The 13,135-nt window shown below is 45.5% G+C and overlaps 1 protein-coding gene across 1 annotated transcript in view; it reads left to right on the forward strand.

Annotated features, from left to right (window-relative positions):
• The window catches only part of si:dkey-27h10.2 (uncharacterized), a 313,284-nt gene extending 302,500 nt beyond the window's left edge, over positions 1 to 10,784 (forward strand). Inside the window, exon 7 of the mRNA XM_068041603.1 lies at positions 10,058 to 10,784. The gene's annotated coding sequence lies outside the window, so the exon portion shown is untranslated. The remainder of the gene's footprint in view (positions 1 to 10,057) is intronic.
• The last annotated feature ends 2,351 nt before the right edge of the window (positions 10,785 to 13,135 follow it).

Below are 13,135 nucleotides of genomic sequence, written 5' to 3' on the forward strand. Positions count from 1 at the left end.
ATTAAGCATTTTTAATCAGGGTTTCCAGACCTCCACCTGCGACTGATTTGATTTAAAATCACTGAAAATTACTGAAAAAAAAATACTGAACCATTTAATAATTTCATTGGTGTAACTAATCGGTTTCTTCAAAAATTTAATATTTTTTGATATGAAGAAACTTTTAAAATGTGCCTGTGCACCTAAGTAAATGAAAGCAATTTGAAGAGCCTTCCTGAACCAGTGCAATCAGTGTACGCTTGCAATTTTGACTTGCAGGTGTAGCCAGTTTTGTGTCGGAGCCTGATACCGGTGAATTAAAACTTGAAGTAAAAGCTCGTGGATAACATATGCATGAGTGGTTTTGGTCATAACTCACCTATGTTTTAAATTCCCAATCATTTGTGTAGTTTGGCCAATTCCACCCAGATTGCACTAGGATCTAGATGCAAAACTTGAGGAAACATGGGGTAACATCCCACATGTCCTTTTCCCAGAACCAAACTAAAGGGATGCCATCCTACTGAAAAAAATGCCTTTGCCAATCTTTTTCTTTGTTTACAAATCTAGGAGCAAATGGTGAAAATCACATTGCATAATTTACTTATGGGCTGAAATTTTACGAGGAGGTGGTGGCCCCACCCACCAGGCTGGAAAGTCAGAGCGAGCCTGTCTCCACCAACTCTGGAAGCCAGAACTGTATTTTGTGTGGCTCAGGCAATTAATTGCCTGTAGTCATGGCTTCCGCCCCTCTGAGGCACAATTTCCCACCTCCAGGAGCTACCAGCTAATCAGAGGGCCAGCAACTCTTCAGTCCCAGCAGTGGCCACTGCTCCCAGTGGCCACTGTTGGGACTGCAGCAGGACTCAGACCCAGCCAGCGATGGGAGCTGGAGAGAAAGGTAAGTGGGGTCGGGGCTCGCCTGGGACCAGTAAGCACGAGGGTGGGGTGGTGGTGTTCCAGCGGGGGCATCTTATGCCGCTGGGTGGGCCCTCCATGGGGCACAGGGTACCCAATCAGCAGGACCCCCCTCCCCCAACCTGCAAGGAGGCCACCAGATATTACTGAGCAGCCTCCCCAGGTGGCGGAGTCCATACACGACTGGTAAAATACCAGTAGTAGCAGGAAGAAGCTCTCAGGTAAACATTAATTGGCCATTTTAGAGCCACAGTTGGCCTAAGGACAGGTGGGCAGGCTGCACCTCCCCCACAGCTGGTAAAATATCAACAGGGGCGGGTAGCGATTGGTACAGCATCCCCTGCCGTCCCACCCGATTTTACACTCCCGCCTCCCAGCTTGCTCCCAAGGGGAGAAGTAGGGTGTGTAAAATTCCAGCCATGCTGTCAATGTGCCGTAAAATGCTCATTAGATTTGCCAAATTGTCTTTGATAGAGTTAGTCCCCTTTAATTTGGTCAAATATATCAAAACTTGGGTAAAAAACAATAAAATTACAGTTTCTCATATTAAGTAAATGGTAAAGTGCCTTACAGTGCCTGCTCAATCTCGGTGTCCCAGAACACTTCAGTCAATGAAATAGTCCCTTTTGTTATTGTGCAAACACTATAAAACATTTCATGACTCGGTATTCACCCAGCTGCAAGGCAATTTACTGTAGTGATGCCTATCTCTAAAATGGGTTTCAACTCTATTTAATTACAAATGTATTGTGACTGATTAATGATGAGCAGTCTTTAAGTGTTACTTTATTAATAGTTACATATTTAAAGTGTGTACATTCCAGTATATTTCAATACCATCCAATGCTTTCTGGACCTGCCTACTGCAAGCTCAGCAGCTTTTTGTATATAGACTAACTCTCTGACCTTGACCGGTACAAGAGAGAATAATTATTCTTGATCATTGAAGTAATTAGGTTATTAGATTCCTCACAGCTGAAGACACTGTTTGATGATCCAGTTGCATCCGAGGAGGACAACAAATTATGGGGCCGATTTTAACCTGACCCACCCAGTGGAAATCGGGAGGGTGACCAGTTTAAATAGAGCTAGCTACTTTCCCATTCGCAACCCAATTCTAACTTTAACCAGCAGCATTCTGCAGGCAGCTGAGGCACCCAACTAAAGCGGGCAAGAAGCTGACCAATTTATACAAATAGGGGCCCTGTGATGTCAGTTGGATGCCAATGATATTTTAACTGGGATCTGTGCAGGGAGGTCACCGTGGCTTTACTGCCAGGCTGGAGCAGACTGGCAGCTGGTGGGAAGGATGAAGTAAGTGAAAAAATTATCTTTGTGGGACTAGGAAGAGCAGAAGTGCTCCTCAGACCTCACAAGTAAAATCACAGCCTTCCCCCACCTTCCCTCCCATAAAAGAAGCCTGAAGGTTGCAGGAGTAAGAAAAGACTATTTAAAAACATTTCCTATTTTTATACTGACATTTAAACCTATTATAGGCCAGGCAGTAACTTTTGCATCTGTACATTAGCCACATCCCTCTGTAATGTAGCAGCAGAAAGCACTTCATGAACTAAACACAAAGCAGAATAAGCAAACAGAATTTTATTAAACCCAAAGCTGTGATAATGAAAGTGTGTGTATATGTTAACGAGGATGTGTATTTACCTTAAATGTAAGAATGACCAAACTATAATGGTATTCACTGAAGTAAAGGTATGGCTGAAGGGTGCTGTTGAATGACAAGTAATGAGGTGGTTTTGTTCTCAGTAAAGAGCCACAGAACCCTGGCATGTTGTCTGCTGTAGGACTTGCCGGCCTTCAATCATCACTCTATATTAACTGAAGTAACTAGCCATTAGTGCTGCTGCTGTGTAATGCTGGCCTTGGGCTATTGGATTGCAGTTTGAAATTGCAGCCTCAATCTGTTGCTTGATCTTGTGTTCTCTCATTGGCCAAGATTCATGCAAGATTTTGGCTGGCATGCCTTGTGGAGCATTTCACAGCAGAGCAGTCCACCATCTTGGTGAGGAGAAAGGGAAGCAAGGAAAACTGAGCAGCACAACACTGATGCCAGAAAAGCCTCATCTCCTGTCATGGAACAGTGATGACAGCAACTGTGGAGAAGCCTTTCGCCCAGACCATCATATTCTTCCAGCTAAAGGAGTAAGCATGGGGAGTAGCGAGATAAAGGAGTGAGCATGGGGAGTAGCGAGATAAAGAAGTGAGCATGGGGAGTAGCGAGATAAAGGAATGAGTTTGGGGAGTAGCAAGATAAAAGAGTGAGTGTGGAGAGTAGTGAGATAAAGGAGTGAGTGTGGAGAGTAGTGAGATAAAGGAGTGAGTGTGGAGAGTAGTGAGATAAAGGAGTGAGTGTGGAAAGTAGTGAGATAAAGGAGTGAGTGTGGAGAGTAGTGAGATAAAGGAGTGAGTGTGGAGAGTAGTGAGATAAAGGAGTGAGTGTGGAAAGTAGTGAGATAAAGGAGTGAGTGTGGAAAGTAGTGAGATAAAGGAGTGAGTGTGGAAAGTAGTGAGATAAAGGAGTGAGTGTGGGAAGTAGTGAGATAAAGGAGTGAGTGTGGGAAGTAGTGAGATAAAGGAGTGAGTGTGGGGAGCAGCAAGATAAAGGAGTGAGTATGGGGAGTACCAAGGGGAATCCAAAGGAGGGGAGGGGAATTTAAAGGTGCAAATGAAAATTTGAAGAGGATTGTACTGCTTATCCATCAAAAAATAATCATTTACAATCACTCGAGATAGAATATTAGTTCTCAATCCTTGATGGATATGAATAAAAGAACAAACAAAGCTGCATTTATATAGCGCCTTTTCAAATCTTAGGCTATTCCAAAGTTCCGCACAGCCAATGAGGTACAGTTATTGAAATGTAGTCATTGTTGTAATATCGAAAGTGTGGTAGCCAATATGTACACAGCAAGCTCCCACAAGCTGCAATGTAAAAATGACCAAACTATTTGTTTTTGAATACTAGTTCTAGGTGTGACCTGATCAAACTGAACCTCCAGTAAGGCTTCCAATTTTTATTTTTGCATCTAATTTGTAATTTGAGTTCATAAGCTAAATGAAATGATTTTGAGTTCAGCAACAGTCCAATGTGACAGAGAAATGAAAACACAGCTGCATTTTGCTGCAGGTGTCTGTTTCTTGGCTGCAAGTTCCAGTGTATGGGGAGGCAGTGAGGTCGGCTATCCGAGGTCTGTGACTGGGAAAGGTCTATTTAAGAGAAAGGATATTTAGTGTGGGATAGGCCTGGAAGGTCACAGTGTTTTAAAGCTCCCCCTTGGTGACTGCTCGTAAATATATCTGTTGCTGACACAAAATAAGAGATTTTAACGACATGGTTCACTAATGTCATAGGTCCCAGTTCTGGGTCTTCCATCTGGTGTGACGTTGAGTTTCCAGTGGGCAGGCCACAGCACTTGGTGTGCTGTTACTTTACTCAGGAACTTGTTAGGCTGCCGGCACTTTGGTGGTGTCTCTTGTACCTGAAAGGAAGAGGGACCACTGATCATTTTTGCCATACACTAAGAAGAAAATCTTCTGATCAAAACTGTAACCTGTTATAGTGGTAAAGACAGTCATGTCATCTAAATGTTCATCTCTCACAGGCTGTCCCTACAAAGCCTCGATCGATGCACCTCTAAAGTCCATTCTTTCCTTTTTTTGACTTCTTCATTCAATGACGCTTGTCTTCAATGTTGAATAAAGCTGGAGCCTGTGATCTTAGTCTACACATAATAACCATTAATCTCAGCACCTTAATTTCCTCACACCAGTATGACCTGTCAGGATGGCAGTCAATCTCCAAGAGATGTTGCTGTTCTAGATGATGATTTCATTCTCTGTCTTGACATGCAGAACTCTATATTTCATCACAGGATGTGTATAATTTATTGAAATGTTGTGGGTGTTGATGACATGTTTATTTTTTAAGATCCTGAGGCACAGTTGTCATGGTGTGTCAGGTTTCATTTGATGCCATTTGCTATTTTACGTGCAAAGTATTTCCTTTGTTTTTGTCCGGAGGTGGTTAGGATTTCAAATTAGCCCACGGGTGTCTAACTGTCTATGAACTTGTGATGGAGCAGTCACTCTTATTCTGTTTTCTTTTTAATAAACAACAGTTTTTTTTTTAATAAAAAGGTTTTTTGGGTGCTGTGTAAGCTTTGGAGAATTGCTTAACCTGCACTGTCAAAGTCTTTAAAAGCAAAGTATTTAATCCAAGGCATTGCAAGTAATTTTAAAATGTGGTTTTAATGAAAGTGGAAGGTTGTGAGGATCAGCCGGACAGGTATACTAGGGTCCAGACATGGATGAAATGTGCACTTCCCATAGTTCAGGGGTTGAGAACTTGATTTTAATGCTGTTGACCCATTGACTTTTCTGTTAGTTTTAAAGTCATTTTGATTAATCTTTGTAGCAATGGGATCACTTTACATCTACTGTGTCTGTCTTGATACCTTGGCTAGTCAGTGTAAGTAGGTTGGCAAATGATAGAAAGGATCAGAATCCATTGACCACCCTTGCATAACATTTAGTGAGACCTGTTATTTGAGTTAGTGTGGAGAAGCTGCTGTCCTCAAGCTTGGGGTTGTTTCCAGCATTGAAAAGGACTGAATGACTCCTGCACTAAAGAGAGATCATTCCCATCAGCGCGACTCAGGCAGGCAGGGGATGGGAAATTCAGTAGCACATAATCCCACACATTACTTTATGGAAATATAATAGCAATATTTTCAATTTAAGGTTAAACACCACCCCCCCCCCCCCCCCCCCCCACACCACACACAGATATTATGTAAGAGCTTAAGTTAAATAAGTTGATTTTTCATGTAAATGTGAGCACACATGGGGCTGGATTCTGTGGAGATGGCAGGGCTCCCAGCGTCAGGACGTAAAGGTGGGGAGAACCCCACCTCAGCCTTAACGCACACCCCGCCCACCACCGGTGTGATTACTTTTCTGGATGCGAAGTTTCCGGTGCCGGGATCTCTGTCTCTTTAAAGACGGGGATCCCGCCACCATGAGCTGCTGGCCAATCGCCAGCCACTCAGAAGTATTGGCAGACCCACCGGGAGCGGAGGCCTTGGACGCAGGCCCAGTGCTGGAACCCTGGACCGCAGGCAAATGAGGAGGGGTTGCCGGGGCCAGTCTGGAAGTCCCAGCGAGGTGGGAGGGGTGGTGGGCTTGAAATCCAAGGGGAGGGGGACCAGGGTGGTGGAGGTTTTGCTTGTGGGGGTCCTCCGTGGGCCACATAGTGCTGATGGAGGACGGATCCCCCCAAGCCTGCAGGGAGTGCGTCTCGTATTACAATTCATTCTCACTGTGTGGCGGAGGCCCGCCCCTCCCCCCACCACTGTTGCTGGTTAGAAATTAGCAGAGGCGGAAAGAGGCCATTAATAGGCCACGCAAGGGCCTCAATTGGCTTCTGGGTGGGAAGGCTGTCATCAGCCTATCTTGCCCTCAGCAAAATCGTTAGGCGACAAGACAGTGACGGGCCCTCCGCTCCCCCGCCAGACGTCAAGATTCAATGGGCAACCCCCCACACCCTCCCCCTACCGCCTCCGACCCCATCCTGGGGGGGTGGGGCCAAAAATCCAGCCTGTGATTTCCTGATAGGAACATGGGAACAGGAATAGATCATTTAGCCCCTAAAGCCTGTTCTACCATTCAATTAGATCACAGCTAATCTATCTGAACTCCATGTAACCACCTTGGTTATGTAACCCTTAATATCCTTGCCTCACAAAAATCTATCAATCTGAGTTTTGTCATTTTCAATTAACCTTGCATCAATGGCTTTTTGGGGGAAAACATTCCAGATTTCCACTACCTTTTGGGCTGGATTTTAGGGACCACCACAAGGTGAGATTGGAGGTGGCGGGGGCGGGGAGGAGTGGGTTGTGAGGTGAGGGACACAGAGTAAAACGATGGATGACACGAGTCTGGCGGGGCTTGTTGCCTCCCCGCTATCCAACATCTTCCTGGGGCGGGATAGGCCGATGATGGCCTTCTCACCCAGAGGCCAATTGAGGCCCTTAAGTGGCGTATTAACAGCCAATTAGGGGCCTCTTCCCACCACTGATGGGATCTTAGCAAAGGCGGGGGGGGTGGGGGAGGTCTTCCACTACGTGGAGAGGATGCCTTGTAATACGAGGTCGCCTCCCTGTGGGCTTGGGGTTGGGTCCTTAGTCCGTGGGCAATTCTTGGCACATGGAGGGCCCCCCATTGGGAACCAATTCACCCCCGGGAGCCCCCTCCCCCTAGTCCACAAGACCACCACCCCCCCCCCCTCATCGACGGGGTCTTCCGGACTGGCTCCAGCGACTCTGTTTCAGTTACCTTGGGTCTGGGGTTCCAGTGCTGGGCCTGGGTCCAAGGCCTCTGCAGTACCAGTAGTGGCCACAATTCCCAGCGGCATTGCCGATACTGCTGAGCTGCAGGTTCTCTTTAAAGGGACGGGGATCCCACCTCCTGAAACTTACATTTAAAAACACCGGAGGATTGCTCCGGGGGGCTGCGAAAATGCAGAGGCGGGGTTCCCCCCGCCTTTTCTGCCTGGCATCTGGAGCCCTGCCTCCGAAACAAGATCCAGCCCTTTCTGTGGTGAATTGTTCTGACATCAACCCTGAACAGTCAATCGCTACTATTAAGGTTACACTCCCTTGTTCTGGACTCCCCCACCAGAAAAAAATAGTTTCTAACTACCCTATCAATTCCTTTAATCATCTTCAACCCCTCAATTTGTCCATCCTTTAATCTTGACATTTACAAAGGAATCCCACTGCATGCTTAGCCCCTTCTAGCAATGAATCTTACCTGTTGTTTTTAGAAGCTATGCTGCATTATCATCTCCAAGAGAGGGTATCCTAGAATGCCAAACAAGGCAACCCTTCTAACACCAGCAGTGCCACTTTACTCAACATCAAAAATAGAGGGTAATTTTCTGCTGCTTGAAGATCTGCTACCATCGGGTTTGTGTCAGTGCTGAAAGTAGAAGTTGGTCCCCTGATGTTTGCACACTGTGCTGACAATCACCAACCTATAGATAGTTCTTACTTCCATGTGTATTTTAACTACCATCAATTTACACCAGCTAGTCTTCTGCAAAGGATAAAGATCAATTTGCAGTCTTTTGTAAAAGCTGTAAATCTTTTGACCCCAAAAGAGGGTCACTTACCTTTATTTTGCAGGGAGATTTGGGGAAAGGAAATTAGTGTTCCCTAATGTAGGTGCAGGAGTGAGAATAATAGAAGAATTATGTGTGGCCTTTGGATAGAGCAGGCTTTTTGGGCCTGATTGTCTTTCTCCTCTCTGGGCTTTCTTTTGTTCTTATCTCTTTAAATTTCAGCAGTTTGTGTCAAAGTTTGATTGATGATGCTTCTATGAAGCATCTTCGGACATTTTAATACATTAAAGGTGCTATATAAATGCAAGTTGTCATTGTTTTTGATCCTCTCCTGCACTGGCTGCAATGTCGGCTGGGAGCACAACATGAATAATGAATTAGGGACGACCCCAGAAAATCCCATGCTGTTGACCAAGTGTGAAGTTGTCCAATATTGCATTCCCCGATGCTCCAGCTCCACTGCCTTAGTGCCAGGATCAAAAAATTGACACTAGAATTCGTGATACAATATTTGGCATGATCGTCGCTCACCTCGCAGTATTCTGCTCCACAATTTGTGCTGATTTAACAAGGTGCTCCTGAAAGTGCTTCTGGTTGTAAGAAAGAAAGTCTTGCATTTATCTATCACTTTTCATGGCCTCAGGATGCCCAAAGTATTTACGATCAATTTTTAAAGTGTAGTCGGTGTTGTAATTGGGGAAACGCAGCAGCCAATTTGTGTACCACAAGCTCCCACAAACAGCAATGAAATATCCAGGCTTGGGCTAATAAGTGGCAAGTAACATTCGCGCCACACAATTGCCAGGCAATGACCATCTCCAACAAGAGAGAATCTAACCATCTCCCCTTGACATTCAATGGCATTACTATTGCTGAATTCCCCCACTATCAACATCCTACGGGCGACCATTGACCAGAAATTGAACTGGAGTAGCCATATAAATACTGTGGCTACAGAGCAGATCAGAGGCTAGGAGTCCTGCGGCGAGTAACTCACCACCTGACTCCCCAAAACCTGTCCTCCAACTACAAGGCACAAGTCAGGAGTGTGATGGAATACTCTCCACTTGCCTGGATGGGCGCAGCTCCAACAACACTCAAGAAGCTCGACACCATCCAGAACAAAGCAGCCCACTTGATTGGCACCCCATCTACAAACATTCACTCACTCCACCACTGACGCACAGTGGCAGCAGTGTGTACCATCTACAAGATGCACTGCAGCAACGCACCAAGGCTCCTTAGACAGCACCTTCCAAACCCGCGACCTCTACCAACTAGAAGGACAAGGGCAGCAAATGCATGGGAACACCACCACCTGCAAGTTCCCCTCCAAGTCACACACCATCCTGACCTGGAACTATATTGCTGCTCCTTCACTGTCACTGGGTCAAAATCCTGGAACTCCCTTCCTAACAGCTCTGTGGGTGTACCTACCCCAAATGGACTGCAGCAGTTCAAGAAGGCAGCTCACCACCACCTTCTCAAGGACAATTAGGGATGGGCAATAAATGCTGGCATAGCCAGCGATGCCCACATCCCATGAATGAATTAAAAAAAATGACCAGAGGAATCAGAGTTAATGTTTCAGGACGATGACCTTTCATCAGAATTCAAAAACTCAAATATACCAAAATGTATATGTGGCCATTTCTCACCAGCTGAGCAACTTAACTCATTTGACTTCTAAAAATATGAGTTGAATAAACCGGTGAATCATTCCACAGATACAAATACCTTACTGTGCAGGACATTGAGGGGACACTTAACCAAGAGGCTGCACCATGCTTGTGGAGATTTAGTGCTTTGACTATCCCACTAGTTATTTCACTGATCAACACAATATTTCATTACAGACAAAGCACTACTTTGTACAGCCCAGTTGAAAGCCATATCTGTCAGCTGTTCTCTAAAGGTTTAGAGCTTATGGCTCAAAAGCACTTTGTGCTAACCAGATTATTTTTGTCATTGTGTTATCACTGATTTTTTTTCCCTTCTTTGTCCCTTAATTCTCAGGAAGCTGTGCATCTGATCGAGACCTGAAGAAGATTGTCGTCAAGTCTCATAATGTTATATAAAGTTGGATTCCATTCTTATTTGGACAAACAGGAAAACGACTTAATCACGCTTGAGCCCAATTCCTATGCCCTGCTGAAAAGCTAGGATTAGTTAAATCTCTTTTGATAGATCTTGCCACAAAAATAGAAGATTGAGATCTGTGACTTTGCACTCACTGATATTGATCTAGAATAACAAAGGCTTCTTTGCATGCACGAGGGAATCAATTAAGATTTGGAATTTTTATACTTTTTTATCAAGTAATTAAAACAATTAACTTATCACAATTCTATGCTGAGTTTTGATTAGTTCAAAGAGAACACTCCAAGTGTGAAAGGCCAAATGAAAGATCAATTGGGGCAAAGCTCATGAATTTTTTTGCACCTTCTTTACCGTACTTACGGCATTTGTGGTGTTGTTTCAGCTCAAAGTAACATTTAGACATGCTTGCAGAAGCCTTGCTTCAACAAAATACTATTGATATGTTGACAATTAAAGCAAATCTTCTCATTTTTTTGTTTACTCTGAAGGCGACAGTTATGAACTGCTTGTTAGACCATATGCGCTTCCATTGCTTTTTTATGACTTGAAGTGTTGTATGTGAATCTTTATCCTGGAATGTTATGAAATGTTTGTGGAAAGCAGATCCAGAATAAAAATACAATTGACTTTTGTTAGTAATTCAGCTATGCTTGCATTGAATTTGCTTTTGTGATGATGCTGAAAGGAGAGGTCAGTTATCACCTATTTCCACCTCCGTAACATTGCCCGATTTCGCCCCTGTCTCAGCTCATCATGCCTTCAAGACCTTTAGACTTGACTATTCCAGTGCACACCTGGCTGGTCTCCCACATTCTACCTTCCATAAACTTGAGGTCATCCAAAGCTCTGCTGCCCATGTCTTAACTCACACCAAGTCCCGTTCCCCTGTCACCCCTGTGCTCACTGACCTACATTGGCTCCTGGTCAAGCAACGTCTTGATTTTAAAATTCTAATCCTTGCTTTCCAATCCCTTCTTGGCCTCGTCCCTCCCTATCTCTGTAATATCCTGTAGCCACAAAACCCTCTAAGATACCTACGCGACTCTAATTCTGGCCCCTTGTGCATCCCTGATTTTAATTTTTTTTTCCCAAAAATGTACTTTATTCACAAATATCTGTAAAAAATACATTACAAAACAGTTCAACAAAGCACCAAGCTGACATTCAAAGGAAAGTGCAAAGGAAATCAGTTTCCGTCAATACAGGAGTGAGTTGCCTCACAACCCTTCCATTCCATTTTTCATGCCATGTACATTTTACAGCCAACCCATATTTGGTGTATACAGCCCGAGGGGTTTTCCATGGATCCAGCCCCTCAGTTCAGCTTGGTGGGGGGACCTTACACAGTGGTCTTTCCCCATTGAGCCTTTGCAGCGGCTGCCCTAAGCTTTAGTGCCTCCCTCAGCACGTAGTCCTGGACCTTGGAATGTGCCAGTCTGCAACATTCGGTCGTGGACAACTCTTTGCACTGGAAAACCAGCAAGTTTCGGGCAGACCAAAGAGCGTCTTTCACCGAATTGATGGTCCTCCTGCAGCTGTTGATGTTTATCTCAGTGTGCGTACGTGGGAACAGCCCGTGGAGCACAGACTCCTGTTTTACAGAGCTGCTTGGGATGAACCTCGACAAAAACCACCGCATCTCTTTCCACACCTGCTTTGCAAAGACACATTCCAGAAGGAGGTGGGCAACTGTCTCTTCCCCACCACAGCCACCTCGAGGGCATTGTGCGGAGGGGGCGAGACTCCGGGCGTGCAGGAAGGATCTGACAGGAAGAGCCCTTCTCACCACCAGCCAAGCTACGTCTTGGTGCTTGATTAAAAGTTCTGGTGATGAGGCATTCTGCCAAATGACTTTGACGGTCTGCTCGGGGAACCATCCGACAGGATCCACCATCTCCTTTTACCGTAGGGCCTTGAGGACATTCCGTGCGGACCACTGCCTGATGGATTGGTGGTCAAAGGTGTTTTCCCGCAGAAACTGCTCCACGAAGGATAGGTGGTACGGCACCGCCCAACTGCATGGAGCGTTCCGCGGCAATGTGACCAGGCCCATCCTTCGCAACAACAGGGACAGATGGAACCTCAGCACGTAGTGATACTTGGTGTTTGCGTACTGGGGCTGTACGCACAGTTTGATGCAGCCGCACACGAAAGTGGTCATTGGGATGAGGGTGCGGTGGATACATTTTGCCAGCCCTTATCCAGAGGTTTGAACATCGTGTCCCTCCAGACCCGGTCCATTTTGGATCTCCAGATAAGGCGGAAAATGGCTCGGGTGACTGCCACAGCGCAGGAGTGGGGTATGGGCCAGACCTGCGCCACATACAGTAACAACGTGAGCACCTCGCACCTGATGACCAGGTTCTTACCCACAATGGAGAGAGATCCCTGCCCCCACATGCTCAGTTTATGGTATATCCAGGTTAATCGCTCCTTCCAGGTTTTGGCGCACGCCCCAGCCCTTCCGAACCATATCCCCAACACCTTCAGGTAGTCTGACCTGACGGTAAAGGGCTCAAAGGCCCGGTCAGCCCAGCTCCCAAAGAACATGGCCTCGCTCTTGCCGCGGTTCACTTTGGCTCCCGAGACCAGTTCAAACTGGTCACAGATACTCATCAGTCTGCGAGCTGACAGATCTGAGCAAAAGACAGCAACGTCGTCCATGTACAGGGAGATTTTTACCTGAGTGCCTCAGCTGCCTGGGATTGTCACCCCTCTTGAGCCCACATCCTTCCTAATGGTCTCATTAAAAGGTTTGATACAGCAAACAAACAAGACAGACGAGAGAGGATAGCACTGTCTGTCTCTAGATTGGATCGGGAAACTTTCTGATTTCTTTTTTTATTTACAAAATATACTTTATTCATAAAAATCTGTAAAAAATACATTACAAAACAGTTCAAAACAGCACCAAGTCAACAATACAAACAGTGCGAAGGAGATCAGTTTCCTTCAATACAGGAGTGAGTTGCCTCACAACCCTTCCGTGTACTT

The sequence above is a fragment of the Heterodontus francisci genome, chromosome 1 (assembly GCF_036365525.1).
Source record: "Heterodontus francisci isolate sHetFra1 chromosome 1, sHetFra1.hap1, whole genome shotgun sequence".
Taxonomy (NCBI): domain Eukaryota; kingdom Metazoa; phylum Chordata; class Chondrichthyes; order Heterodontiformes; family Heterodontidae; genus Heterodontus; species Heterodontus francisci.